At 35.3% G+C, this 15,677-nt stretch overlaps 1 long non-coding RNA gene across 1 annotated transcript; it reads right to left on the reverse strand.

Moving 5' to 3' along the window:
• Window positions 1–387: 387 nt before the first annotated feature.
• LOC127744865 (uncharacterized) lies at window positions 388–4,571 on the reverse strand. Its single transcript, XR_008006109.1, has 4 exons — window positions 4,280–4,571; window positions 4,044–4,203; window positions 1,134–1,224; window positions 388–1,022 (listed from the first exon to the last, which is right to left on the reverse strand). It is a non-coding gene; the product is annotated as an uncharacterized LOC127744865 (long non-coding RNA).
• Between the last annotated feature and the right edge of the window lie 11,106 nt (window positions 4,572–15,677).

A 15,677-nucleotide genomic window follows, 5' to 3' on the forward strand; every position in this document is an offset into this window, starting at 1 on the left:
TCGGTTCTCGATCATGTTGGAATAGAATCCCTTGATTCTTTTGCATTTGTCATCACGCCCAACAATCGCGAGTTTGAAGCTCGTCACAGTCATTCAATCCCGGAATCCTACTCGGAATACCACAGACAAGGTTAGACTTTCCGGATTCCCATGAATGCCGCCATCAATTCTAGCTTATACCACGAAGATTCTGATTAAGGAAACCAAGAGATATGCGCCCGGTCTAAGGTAGAACGGAAGTAGTTGTCAGTCACGCGTTCATAGGTGAGAATGATGATGAGTGTCATGGATCATCACATTCTTCATGTTGAAGTGCAACGAATATCTTAGAATAAGAACAAGCGGAATTGAATAGAAAATAGTAGTAATTGCATTAAAACTTGCGGTACAGCAGAGCTCCACACCCTTAATCTATGGTGTGTAGAAACTCCATCGTTAAAAATACATAAGTGATGAAGGTTCAGGTATGACTGAATGGCCAGCCTCCAAACGTGATCAATAGTCTCCTAAGATGAATAATAAAATAAAACCGAGACCAAAGATGTCTAATACAATAGTAAAACGTCCTATTTATACTAGACTAGCTACTAGGGTTTACAGAAGTAAGTAATTGATGCATAAATCCACTTCCGTGGCCCACTTGGTGTATGTTTGGGCTGAGCTTGATCTTTACACGAGCTGAGGCTTATCTTGGAGTTGAACACCAAGTTGTAACGTGTTTTTGGCGTTCAACTCTGGTTCGTGACGTGTTTCTAGCGTTTGACTCGAGAATGCAGCATGGAACTGGCGTTGAGCGCCAGTTTACATCGTCTAATCGCGAATAAAGTATGAACTATTATATATTGCGGGAAAGCTCTGGATGTCTACTTTCCAACGCCATTGAGAGCGCGCCATTTGGAGTTCTATAGCTCCAGAAAATCCATTTCGAGTGCAGAAAGGTCAGATTCCAACAGCATCAGCAGTCCTTTGTCAGCCTTTTATCAGAGTTTTGCTCAGGTCCCTCAATTTCAGCCAGAAATTATCTGAAATCACAGAAAAAATATAGAAACTCATAGTAAAGTCCAGAAATATGAATTTATCATAAAAAATAATGAAAACATCCCTAAAAGTAGCTAGATTATACTAAAAACTACCTAAAAACAATGCCAAAAAGCGTATAAATTATCCGCTCATCAGTTTTCCTTTCAGTTACCTCACTCGGATCTGCGAGTCCACATTTGGTCCCTGTTTACACCAAATAATTGATATTAAGGTGATCAGTCTCAATATATCAAGTTTAGTGCTTAAGAGTCCCAAACGCATGCTCACGAACATGTATGCTACACATATCAGTTAGATATCCTAATAGCACATAGACATATACACAGAGAATGCACAGTATCATATTCAGTCCGTCCTCAGGTTCTATAGGAACGAACTGCTCTGATACCATAATGTAACACCCTACCATACTTAATCTTATGCTTAAGTCATAAGACTGAGATAGTAAGGTATTACGACCTCTAAAAATAGTAATATATATATATAAGAAACCTAATCGGGAAATGATAAAGATAAGCAAAAGAGTAAAGAAAAGCCAAGGAAATAGCATAACAAGCCCCCGACTCAGCCTGCAAAGCTAATACATTTAAACATACATAAGTATCCCCAAGATACACCAAAATACCAAAATAAACTCCTATCTCTCCCTCAACCTCTAAGAGGAGCAGCATACATAAGTTACTTAGAGAGTAAGCTAAATACATATATACATATATGCAAATAGAAAACCAAAATACACCCATGGACTATTTTGCTTCCCAGGATCCAGACGCCTAGCGAGGAGCCTCTCGATCTGCATATGAAAAACAACAATACAATATGGAATGAGAACCGGAGGTTCTCAACATGGTAAAAGTGCCACGTGCATAATAAATAAGGTCCTGAGAATGCCATAGGCAATCCTAGAACTCCGTTATACAATTATCCAACTTAATTACTAAACAGAAGCTATAACAGGGGTAGGTATTCTAAATCTACCTAACTTACTCAATTTCAATCCTAATCTAACACCAAACCATTTCTCCTTTTCCTCCATCCCTTCATCATCCACAATGCAATAGAAACAAGCAACCAAACAAGTTCACGCACAAGTAATGAGCAGATAGTACAAATAGAAAGTATAACAGGTAGCAGGTGATATAAATCAATTAGGCAAACCCAGGAATTGCATAGCAATCAAAACAAACAAATGCATATGATGCATGCCTGTCTTATGGCTGATGGGGCCCATCTGTCGGTTATCCAACCAACCCGACAAGTCTGAAAACCTTAGATTGTCCCCCCGTTGCGCATCCCCAAGAGTCTATGCATAGAGTTTACATTCAATCATAATATAAATCACTCAATGGGGGCTATCCATACCCGGGAATTTATACGTGCCCGGTCACCCTTACGACGTAGGGTCAACAAAGTATCGAGATTCAACCTAAAACTCGTGGTGGCGAGCCACGGATTTTACCCAGGGAAACTCGTATCTCAGATATCATCATTCATAAACCATTTCATAGTCATAATCATTATCTAATCATTCATCAAACCATGGCATGTTAACTCCTTTTATTAACAACTTTCCTTTCACATTTTTTATCATTATTTTCTTACATTCATTCTTTATAGCCATAGCAACTAGTATTCATTTTGCTTTCACATCATTCCCTTATAATTCATCACGTTTACCCTTTCCGGGTCTTGACCAAACCATTTATCAAACTCTTCTCAACATTTTTAATATCGAATAATCTTAAAATCAACCCAACTCAAACATTAAATCAATCACATAACACGAAGATTAATCTTTGACTTCTCAGACCCATGACTAGCTATCACTAAGACATCCTCGACACTCTATTTTCTTTTCTATTTTTAATATAACAAATGAACTCAGAATTGGGCAAACTTTATGTCCAGACGTTCATCTCAGAATAAGCTTTCTAACAAATCAAAAATCATAATTTTTTGATTTAATTAGCCTTAGAAACAGAAGAGAAACGCTGACTGCTCTGCATTGCTTAGAAACCAGAAAATAGCAGCAGTATATGATATCTAAAATTCCATATAAAATTCAAATTAAATTAAATAGCCTTAAAAAATAAATATGGTTCAACTTAACATATCCAGGTTTCTTTTCCAATTGGTTTCAGGTCAAAACCATTTTCAATGAAGGAGTTATGTAACTTGGAAGTTGAGTAACTTTCTGCAGAATTCTGTTTTAAAAGCCAATGAACATGTCCTCTTCCAAGTCCCATAACTCACTTATAAAAATATGGACAATCCTGAAATTTAAATCACAACTGCTAAGCATAATTAATTTTTACCTCAAATTGGTTGCATTTGAATATCCATCCATAATAAGAAGTTTTAAACTCTCAAAGTTGCTGATCTAAGAAAACAGAATCTGACTTTTATTGTATAACGTATCGTATATCAAAAATTCATATCTTTAAAACCACAAGTCCAACCATTCTAAAATTTTACGACGTTAAAATAATAGGACTAAAACTTTATTTAAAATTGGTTTCTTTTCAAAATTTATTTTAAAACATTTGCAGCAGAGCCAACAATTTACTGCTGTTCTAAAAATTATACAGTAAAAATCAGATTCCACGACTACAATTTGAAAATTCACCATAAATCATATATTTAACGAAAAGATCGTAAATTCTCCAGTTCAATTTCAAATATTCCGAGGTTTAACTAGGACTTAGTTCCACACAATTCCGATCATCACAGAATTAATTACAGCATATGCAATATCACCACAACACAACTCTACATCCTTATTAACAAACACCAACCATAATCCATCATAAATAAATACAAGAGCATATCATTAATAACTTCCACACCTCATAATTCCAATATATATCCACCAACAAATCTATTCTAACAATATTACAAGACTAATCATTAAATACAACAAACAATTCAATTTATCCTATGGTTCCTCTAACCTAAGTTTTCACAACACCGTAAATATTAAACGTGCGAAACTTAAACCATACCTTGGCCAATCACTTAGTTTCACCCAAAACAGCCTCACAACATAAATTATAACCCCTCCAAGCTTAATTAAAACAGCCCCAAAACAAGCCTTGATCACCAATAAGCCTCCAAGTACTCCCAACTCAAACCCAATGCATATATATATAACTCAATTCACCCCTAATTCACATATATATCCAAATTCAGATTTTTCATAAATAAATACAAAATTAGCTAGGGTTTAGGTTATTCTTACCGTACCCATTGGTGATTGGAGTGCAACCCAATAATTATCCAATTTTAGTTTGCACCTAAACCACCAAAATTATCAAAATCACTCAAAACCTCAACAATTTTCGTGTAGAAAAGGGGCACAGAGAACTGGGAATGAATTGGTGAGAAACTTATCACTTTGTTCAATAGAATTAAAGAGGACCCCAAGACGAACGCGTGGCCACAAACGGCTCGTCAATTGGAGCTCAAACGAGGAAGATACGGTGGATCAAAGATGGTGAGGGTTTGAGAGCTTCTCCTCCCTTCCCCAAATCTTTTTGTATCGTTGCATGGAAATGGGGAAGAAGGAGCTGCTGTTTAGTTTAAATGTTTGGGTTTGGTTGGATCCACGGCCCAGTTTGGATCCTGGTTCAACTGGTTCGGTCTTTTCGATTCAATTTTGGGCCAAAATTTTGAAATTGATATCAAAATTCTCATTTCTACGAGTTCTATCCTATTTTAATATTAGTTTTACATTTTTAACTTTTCTAATTAAAATTTAAATTATTAACTAATTATTTACTGATTTTAGCGGGATTTACAAGAGACATAATTTGTCTTTTCTCAGGAACACTTGTCCGTCAAAGGATGTGCCAACAGTAATCTATATATGTAGGTTTGTCCTTCTATCTATACAGTAGAATTTACCTTACCCAAAATAAAATAAAAAAGAGCACCCCTGCAACTACTAAGGCATTCCAAGGACTTTCATACAATCATCATCATCCATATGCAGAAAATTGATATTAAAACAAATAGGTATGTAATATCAAAATAAGAAATTTATAGTAGTAAATCAAATAAAAAAATTTTTGGTGACTAATCAAATAAAAAAATTTGGTTTATTTTATATTTATTTAGATATCTAAAAACACTCAAGTATGCAATACTTGCAAAAAAATTAATTCTTCTCTTATAGAATTACAAATTGTTTATATTATTAAATACTATTAGAATATCTTATTATATACACAGTATAAGCGAAAAAAAAGAAATGGGAGCTGCGGTGCATTAGGATAATAGATAGTTTGATTTAGGGATTTCTTTTTTTTAATGTCAAACGCTGTCGTTTTAAAATTTGTTGTCAAACTGAATTTTTTTTTTAAAAAATCGGTTGGTTCAACTGGTTTATTGGTTAATCAACAGTTTGACCAATTCTCTGACCGGTTTATTACAAACTGGTTTATGCGATAAACCGAACCCGCTTGATAACCAGTTCTAGGTTTATGCAGGGGTGCTCTTTTTTTTTTTGGTAATTAGAGTTGCATTGATATTTTTGGTTTGTTGGAAGAATGTAAACTTATAGTATTCTTTCTTTACACTTTTTGGCATGCAACACAAAATTTATTTTTTCTCCAAAAACTAGAAAAGACCAAAATTTGGGCCCGTAATCAACCTAAATTAATTAATCAACATAACATATTATTATCAAACCAAATTACCAGCCTCCTCACCTGTTGCATTCAGCTTTCTCTGCAACGTTTCTGCCAAGCTTCACATCATGTCTCTGCTATGCCACCTGTTTAGTAATAGGCTGCCACCACAAATCTATACATGTAGATTTGTCCCCATCATCTATACCAAAGACTTTGCCATCAAGTAATATACATTTTACTTCTTTGTTTCTACTAACATCTACAGAATCCATAAATGATTGATAGATTCTTCAATTATTGAAAGGAAAATTAATCTTTGCTTGTTCAGTGAAGCTTTTGGGATATAACACTACAAGATATATTGATTTTACTGACAACTTTACTGAAAGTTTTATCGACGGCCGGAGCATCAATAAATATCTGTCACACAAGTCATCGTTGGTAGTTCACTTTCATTGATGACCTCGAGGCATCAGTAAAACTAATTAATTGTATACTGGCCTTTTATCGGTGCCAGTAATATTGCTCCATTGCTGATTATTTTTACTTGTTTTACCGTCTTCTATGTTGTTATTAAAATGAAAATATTAAAATTCAATATATAAGTATTACTGACTCCTAGGTCATTGCTAAAAGTGAATTTCTTTTTATTTTTAAAATTTTTTAAATTTGATAATTGAAAATAATAAAATAAACATCCAAAATTACTGATAATAAATGGCAACATCATGATAATACAAGCTATAAATGATGTAAAAAATATATGCAAAAATAAAAATAAAATTTGTACCTGCCCCTACTGGTAGTCTGGTACCAACACTTGATTTACGCCCCTCTCATCACTTCATCCTCTGGCAATATCTCTACTTGATATGCAAAAAATTGTGATGTTATATAACAATGATATCACTATTTAATATTCAATTAAACAATTAAGTATTTCAATTGATAAAGTATATAACAACAAAGTTACTTTTACTCAGAGTCATTATAAGTGTAACAACTACATGTGTTATGACCCTCTAAATGGTTGGATTGAGACCTCCCAGTATAGTGTATGTAATAAACTTGACGTGCATTTTAGGCCAGAACAAATGGATCGTATCCTTCGTACCTCCTACTATAATTAACTTCAATGTGTGAGCGTGCACCACGAGGGTGTGCTAGGTCATGCCATTCATAATAAAACATTACCACATGTTTCATTAGCAAGCCTAAATATTCTATGAGAAACTTCATTTTACCATTTCAAGTTATGCTAAAAATATGGAGTTTATCATCTTCTTTGCACACTTTTTGCATATTTAAAAGTCTTTTTGCATATTTTTCTCATTGAGTTAAATGGTTAAAATTATACTTTCTAGGATTTTAATTCATTAATTTTATTTGACTTGATGTCACGACGTATTCCTCATTGATATATTTTAGATTTTAGAAAAATTAGTAGTCTAAAAGATTGAAGAAAAGCATGAGCAAGGAGAGAATTGCATCAGGAAAATGAAGGTTTCTACTACCACAAGGATGTGTATGTATCATCTCATGTATACACACGTTTTGTGCATACGCATCCATTGCCACACGTGACTCATTAAAAATTCACGTGGAGTTGCGTTTTAGACCGCCAAAAGGCCCAAGCATTATATTCTTCAAGTATTTCAGAATGAGATTCAAGAGAGGAAATATGCAGAGTTTATTTTAGGGTGTAGTTTTAGTGTTATGTTGTAATTAGTTTTTAGAAAGGAAAACACTCTCTCATCTCTCTAGAATTAGAGTTAGGTTTTGTTATTTTAGGTTAGTTTTCGCTTAATTTTTGCTAGTTCTTGCAAGATTCAAATCTAATTTCGTCTTCTCTAAGTTCTCTTTTAGTTGTACTTTCATTTTCATGCTCTATTTTATCCTGCTGTTGTGCATGCTTGCTACTCTGAATATTTGTGATTTTGTATTGAATGAAAGGTTTTTCTTATGGAAATTATTTATTTATGCTTCTTGATATTGATTTTATATTTCTTGTAAATTTGGCGATGTTAGAAATAAATTTTAGTTCGATGCAAGTTTATGTTTATTATAACCACTAAGTGTTTGATGAAATTTCTAGTATTGATTTAAAGTAATTTTTCTTGACTTGGTTAGAGACATGAATTCAGGTTCACTTGAGTCTTAATTTGTAATTTATCGTTGATAAATTTAGAGTGAGAATTAGCTTAGTCTCTTATGTCTTAACTTATCTACTAAAATACTATTGGTTAATTAGTTATAATATAGGATTAAGAATAATCATCGTTTCTAGTTAACTTTTTTCATTGTTAGAGGTTGACATATTAGAATAGCTCTTGATTATTATAATTACTAGATTAAGGACAATGATAATTATCTCAAGGATAAATTCTAACCAAAACTTCACTTGTTAGTATGGCTTCTTTATTAGTTGTTATATTTAGTTTAGTTTCTTTTATAGCAATTTCCCTCACAAAATCTCTTTTTTTAACCATGATCAAACTATGTGCTGCCTTGTTGGGATATGATTTGTGTCAAACTTTCCGGTTAATTATTTTTTAAAAAGTTTAAAGGACCTTTGCCCCTTTTAAATTTGATTGTGAAAATTTGGTGTTTGGAGGTGTTACAACGAACATAAACTAATTTGAGAATTTAAACTTTGAACAATAATTTTTCACACATCACTAACTATGTATCCTAACTCTCCTTCAAAAGTTTAAACTGTAATACCTTATTACCCTAAGCCTTACTTCATACCGTAAAGCAAAGAATAATAAAGTGCCACGACAATTCTATAGCTCGTACAATAATATATATAGAAGGAAATAATAATAGTAGAAGCCCAATAAAGGAATAAAGCTCAAACTCGCATAAAGCAGAATTACAAAGCGCGAAGCGTTCATACATGATAACAAAACGCATTAACACGAAAAGGAAAAACAATATATATAAACCTTGCAAACAACTCCAGGATATACAAGGTAATAGATAATAAGAACAAGTTATATGTATAAAATACAAAAGAAAACTAGCCGCAACCTGCGGAGTTTAGGCCGACTAGTTTAAACCTGATACAACAGAGTTTTGATAATAAAACAACTTACATCCTATCTCTCAAAGTTTTCAGAAGTAAAGTCTCTAAGGCATCAAAGTTAGATATATACAGAGATGAGAGAATAACTATAACCAAAGTAAAACAGAATAAAATAAAACAGAAGCCATCCTCCGCTCTGTTATCATATCCACAAACTCATCGAGGTGGGTTGCGACTTACATCTGAAAAACAACAACAACATATGGTATGAAAACTGGAGGTTTTCAGTATGGTAACAATGCCCAATATATAAGATATAAGGTTCCGGGATGCCAAAGGCAATCCTAGAACTTCGCATCAACATAAGATTCAAACTTAAAGTAACTTAAACCGTAAAAGAGTTATCTATCTTATGGGATTTCTAACTAACATAACACCACTGTCCCATAGTCTTCGCCAACCTAACCTCCATGTGATCCTATCGCCACCGCCTATCGAGCTTTCTCAATCCCAGTAGAAAGCACAAGTATTCCAAACAAGTAAAGAACAAGTAATATACATATACATCAAGTAAAACAAATAGGAAGTAGGCATGTGATTCATTTAAGCAAAATATAAGTTAAGTAAAGCAGACAAACATATTGAAGATGTATATGATGAATGTCTATTCTTATTTGCTGTGATATCATATCGTCGATTATAAGTTTCCAACCCTACACATCCTTTTGGATGTAGCCTTTCTGCCACGTCAGGGATATAGTGTCCTACACACTATCGTTCCGAGGACATAGTGTCTGACACACTTGCATGTTCATTTCGAAGATATAGTGCCTGACACACTCTTACGGTAGAGAAGGTTATACGGGCAGGATACTACCCCAGCCCACACATGTTCCGAGGATATAGTGCCTGGCACACTATCATTTCGAGGATATAGTGCTTGGTACACTTTTAATATCCAACAAGTTCATCGTTCCTTTCAAAGTTCCCAGTTCATCAATAACCATCATTGAACTATCAAGCTCTCAAATTCATCACAAATATAACACTCCGCCAAATTATCGAACTAGACCATTCACAATGCTTCAAAAACCTAAGTCTCTGTCTTCTAAACTCACAACAGAAATATTTAATTCTTAAGTCATTTAACTCATCCTTAATAGCCTCAAAGTCTAATTACTAGTTAGGAGTCTTAAATATAAGTTAAAGAAGTTTGAAAAACTAGATGAATGCTTAAAATTAAAGAAAAATAAATTTTCAGCAAAACAGGGGTCTCGCGTACACAAGCCTCCTATCTGTGTATGCATGTTGGTAAAAATGGGTGGTCACGTACGCGACACCTGCCTCGTGTACGAGAGAGTCCCAACCCAAAGGAAATTCCCACGTCGTGTGTTAAAATTTTGAGTACGCATGGCTCAAAATCACGTTCTCACGTACACATGCCTGTGCTCGCGAACGTGAGAACACTTGGCAGGGGCCAATGTTCGCGTCGCGTGCATAGGTCTACATATGCATGCAAGGGAAAAAACTTAGATTTTTCAAAAGTTGCAGAATTTCAGATTTTCATACCAAACTTTAAATACGCATAACTTTTTCATTTTAAAACATTGTTAGACCTTTCTTCAAACGTCTTAGAGCTCTCGGACCCAACTTTCATTTAAATTAAATTTCATAAAAAGCAATTGTCCAGAGGCCAAGTTATGTCTCATTAAAGTTCATAAAAAATAAGATTTTTACAAAATTTAATAAAGTTCTCTAGTTTCCAAAACATCATCACAAACTTCCTTAGGTTCCTATCAACATAATCATCAGAAAACATCATCAATCATTAAACCATCCTATCCAATTCTCATTCCTCAATTTAATCATCATTAAAACTCATAATCACCACCATTTGTTATCAACATTAACAACAATAATCAATACCCATTATCATCATAAATGTTCAGCATTAAACATCAACAGCCACCATCATAATACATCAACTACCACAATCATCAATAATCATCATGCATCACCAATAATTTAAACTTATCCTAAGGTCCACTACCCTAAGTTTCATGAAACATTACATATTATATAAAGAAAATCAAAACCATACGTTGGTCAATTTCCAACACGTACAACACACTGAAACAAGGCCACCAAGCTTAATCCGCAAGCTCCAAACTTAATCTCAGAGCTCCAAGTAACCAAAACAAGTCCAACAAGCACCAAATCTCAATCTAACATCATATAATATACCAAAATCAACACTAGAACTAACCAAAATATCAAACCACAAGGGTTTCAAAGTAACTCACCTTACCCAATGGTATTAGGGGTGAAACCCAACAATAATCCAATGCTGGATCACTCCTAAATAACCAAAATCACAAAATCTACTCAATAACTATAACAAAAAATACAAAACTTTTAGGGCAGGAAACTGGAGCATGGATTTCAAGATTTACATAAACATTTACTTTGTTCTCCATCAAAAGCCTCTATGAGATACAAGAGTGAAATATGCACAAAAGGAGAAGTCTAAACATATCTATATAAACTTAGCAAAATACATAAGCCAATATCCCAACTTCGCTACAACAGAAACTTCAGATGCCTAGCGAGGTGCCTCTTGACCTGCATCTAAAAATCATAAATATATGTATTGAATGAGAACCAGAGGTTCTCAGTATGGTAATGGTGCTAACATACATAATATATAAAGTCTCGGAAAAGCCATAGGCGATTCTAGAACTCCGACACTTAAATTAAAAACTTAAAGCTATAATTGAAACCATAAGTAAGGTAAGTTATCTAAGGTTCTTAAAATTCTAACCCAATTCTAACTTGATCCCTCACATTTCCATTTCTTCCAATCCTCCCAAAACAAAGGTGGAACTGTCCTCATCACTTCTTCACCAGACAAGGGGCCTTTCAATTGTACAGACAAGCAAAGCATAAAATGAAAACACAGGTAGAAAGCAAATACAACAGGTAGAATATATAGCAAATAAGCATACTAGATCACAAAGGAAAACCCAATTAATACACAATTAAACAAGACAAACATATGCATATGATGTATGTCTGGCCCATGGCTGATGAGTCTTATCTATCAATTATAAAGCCAACCTGACATGTCCAGTAGCTAACCCTGGACAGTCCCTTCGTGCGCGCATCCCTTGAGTCTATGCATAGCTTTTACAATTCAATAATCAAATTTAGCTCATTGGGGGAATTTTCAGAGAGTTAAAATACCCGGCCCCATCTTGCGACATAAGGTCAATAGAGTAACGAGTCTCAACCTGGAGCAAGTGGTGGCAAGCTACTGCATCTACCTAGAAAAACTTGTATCTCAGATAGAAAGAAGTGCATAAGTAATTAATCATTCAGATTCAATCATTCAACATCATCTTAGCTATTATTCACCACAAATTCAGTGTTTTAGCACTTCTCAAGCTTATGATCACCACATCACAACCTTTCTTCACTTCCAAGTTACCACCCTCTCAAGGTTCAACACCCCTTACTATTACAACTGAGTTTTAGGGTCTTAGGGAGTAAAAATAGAGGTTTAGAAGTCTGAAATCATGTTTAAATCACAAAAATACAATGTTGTTGAAAACAGATTCCCGTGTATGCATTCCATGTTGCACATACACGGGGGTGTCATTTACCCCACTCGCGTACGTGATACCTGTCCGCGTACGCAATCCCCCTTAGACAAAATCGATAGCTGGCGTCGTGTGGCACTTGCCTGCGTACGCGAGCATGAAATTTTCCCTCTCGCATATGCAAGCACACTTCCGCGTAGGCAACAACATTCCGATGTTGCATCAGAACACACCCCAAACCCTTCAACGAAGCATCACAATAAACCTCAAATTGTTTATGGTGTTCGGGCAACATAAGTACAGGCATTGTAGTCAATTTCTCTTTCAGAGTCTGAAAAATCTCCTCACATTCGGATGTCCACACGAGTGATGTATGTTTTCGAGTTAAATTGGTTATCAGCAATGCAATTTGTGAGAATCCCCTAATGAATCTTCAGTAATAACCAGCTAATCCCAAGAAACTTCTCACCTCCGTCATAGAAGTTGGTTGTCCCCATTCCGTAATTGCTTTCACTTTAGTAGGATCCACAACTAAGTTCCATGGTTCACTCCATGCCCCAAAAATTTAACTTCCTCCTTCCAAAAGTCACACTTGCAAAGCTTTGCATAAAGCTTCCATTCTTTCAAAATCTGTAACACTATTCGTAAGTGTTTCGCGTGCTCCTCTGTAGTCTTAGAATAGATTAGAATATCATCAATGAGCACGATAACAAACATGTCTAAGAAGGGTCGAAATACTCTGTTAATGTAATCCATGACAGTGTACTTGTAGTGACCATAACGAGTTTTGAAAGTTGTTTTGGGGATATCTTCTTCTCTCACCCTTATCTGATGATAACCGGACCTTAAGTCAATCTTAAAGAAAATTCTGGCTCCTTTCCAATGATCCATCCGGTCATCAATTCTCGGCAAAGGATGTTTGTTTTTCACCGTCACCTTGTCTAATTATCTGTAGTCTACACACAAGCGCATACTACCGTCCTTCTTTAGTTATCGCGAAGCATAGGCAACAACATTCCAATGTTACATCAGAACACACCCCAAACCCTTTAACAAAGCATGATAATAAACCTCAAACGGCTCATGGGGTTCGGGTAACATAATTACAGGTGCTGTAGTCAATTTTTCCTTCAGAGTCTGAAAACTCTCCTCATAGTTGGATGTCCACACAAATGGTGCATCCTTGCGAGTTAACTTGGTCATTGATGGTATTTTTGTGGAAAAACGAATTTCCAACACTCAAATCCAACCGGCAAGTGTACCGGGTCGCATCAAGTAGTAATAACTCACAAGAGTGAGGTCGATCCCACAGGGATTGATGGATCAAGCAACTTTAGTGGGTGATTAGTTTAGTCAAGCTAACATTGAAGTGAATTGTGTGAAGTTGATCAACAGAAAGTAAATTTCAAGGAATTTAAAAGATGCAGAAAGTAAAATTGCATAAAACTTAAATAACAAGAAAGTAAAATAGCTGAAACTTAAATTGCAAGAAAAGTAAATTACAGAAAAAGTAAAGGGGGGTTGGGTGCTGGAAATTAAAGAAAGCAATAGATTAAGCAACTAGAAATTTAAATTATAGAAAATGTAAATGTGCAGGAAATTAAATCAAGCTCAATGTGAACAGAAATGTGAAAGTGCAGAATGCAGGAAAAGAAATTGCAGAAAAGTAAACGTAGTAGAAGATGAAACTAGCAAGAAGACTTAGATCAATTTTTAATTGTTAAAGAGAAACTAACAATTTCAATGAAATAGTAAAAACAGAAAGGAAGCCAAGAGCTCACTTGCTCTCAAGATCAAAACAGAAAGGAAATTGAAGAGGAATGAAACAGAAAGTAAAATGCAGCTCAATTTCAATAGCTAAAGGAAAGTTGAAGATCTCAGGGGTAGAGGAGACTAGAGAACAAGTCTAGATCCCAATCTCTTCCTTGATCCAACAGCAAACAAGATGCAGAAAAATTACAGATGAAAGCAATGAAGAAAACTTTGATTCAAATCACAATTCACTTGAAAGTTTGCAGAAGAAGAACAAGCGAAGTTGTAGATAGAGAATGAAAACAGAATTCCTTCCAATCTCAATCCAAGATTCAAAACAGAAATGAAAACTAAGAGAGAAAGCTCTTAAATCCTAATGCTCCCTAGTGGAGCCAACCCCCTTTCTAATCCAGCTCCCCTCTGAAATGAGAGTGATGCCTTTATATAGGCTTTTTACAAAATAAAAATAAAATGAAATTGAAATTAAAAACAAATTCACAAAATGAAATTCCTAATCTAGCTTCTCTGTGTGCCTTTAAGTCATGTTGAGTGGACTTTTTGATTTGGTGGAGAATTGAATTAAAATGAATTTTTAATTGAATTTTGGTTGATTTTGGCCCATATGTTGCTCCCAGGAAGCTGCCCTGCCCTTGTGGAGGGCAGGGCAATGTTGTCATGGTGCGTCTTGCCTCCCTGCCCGTGCGTGCTTGCTGCTGGCCGTGCCAAGTGCTCATGCCCGTGCCAATTTGTGCGCTGGCCGTACCAAGGATGTGCGCCATGCTCTCCTTGTGGGCAGGGAAATAGGTGCTTCCAAGGGGAGGTCCCAAGTTCAAGCCTTGGTGAAAGCATTTGGGGAAATAATTTTCATTGAATTTTTATGAAGAGTGCACGACATTGCCCTCCAAGAGAGCACTCTGCTCTCCTTGAGGGCAGACTTCCTTGGTTTCCTTGTGTCTTCCTCTTCGACCCTTGGTGGAAGCATTTTGGTTTATTTTCGCTTGCTTTTGGACCTTAAAGATACCTTTCACTCATGCCTCAATTGTACGCCAAATATGGATTGCTATATATCATTGGAAAGCTTTGAATGTCAGCTTTCCAATGCAACTAGAAGCACATCAATTGGACGTCTGTAGCTCAAGTTATAGCCCTTTGAAGTAGGCATGGTCATGCTGTGAGCGCCCAGATTTTAACTTAGCGAAAATTTGCTTCCAACCTCACTTTGTTTCATCAAGATATTGCCCTACCCTTGGCAAGAGTAGGGCAGTGTGCGTGCTGGTTGCTTCCTCCTTTGATTTGGTCATGGGCCACACTTTTAAAAGCGTGGTCTAAGGCTCCAAAGTGTGCTCCAACTTCAAATTGTGTCCCAAAGCTCTTTTTTTCTCCTTTTTCGCTTATTTTGTGCTTCTTTGCTTCTTTTTCTTCTTATTTTCTACAAGATTTATAAAATTAAAAGATCAAGAAAATATAACATTTAAGCACAAAAGCATTCACTATTTAAGCACAAATCATCAATTTATTGTATGAAAAAGCATAGAAAAATAGGTATATGATGACTTGTCATCAGTCATTGGCAATGCAATTTGTGAGAATTTCTTAATGAATCTCCGGTAATAACCAGCTAATCCC

The sequence above is a fragment of the Arachis duranensis genome, chromosome 2, assembly GCF_000817695.3.
Source record: "Arachis duranensis cultivar V14167 chromosome 2, aradu.V14167.gnm2.J7QH, whole genome shotgun sequence".
Classification (NCBI taxonomy): Eukaryota; Viridiplantae; Streptophyta; class Magnoliopsida; order Fabales; family Fabaceae; genus Arachis; species Arachis duranensis.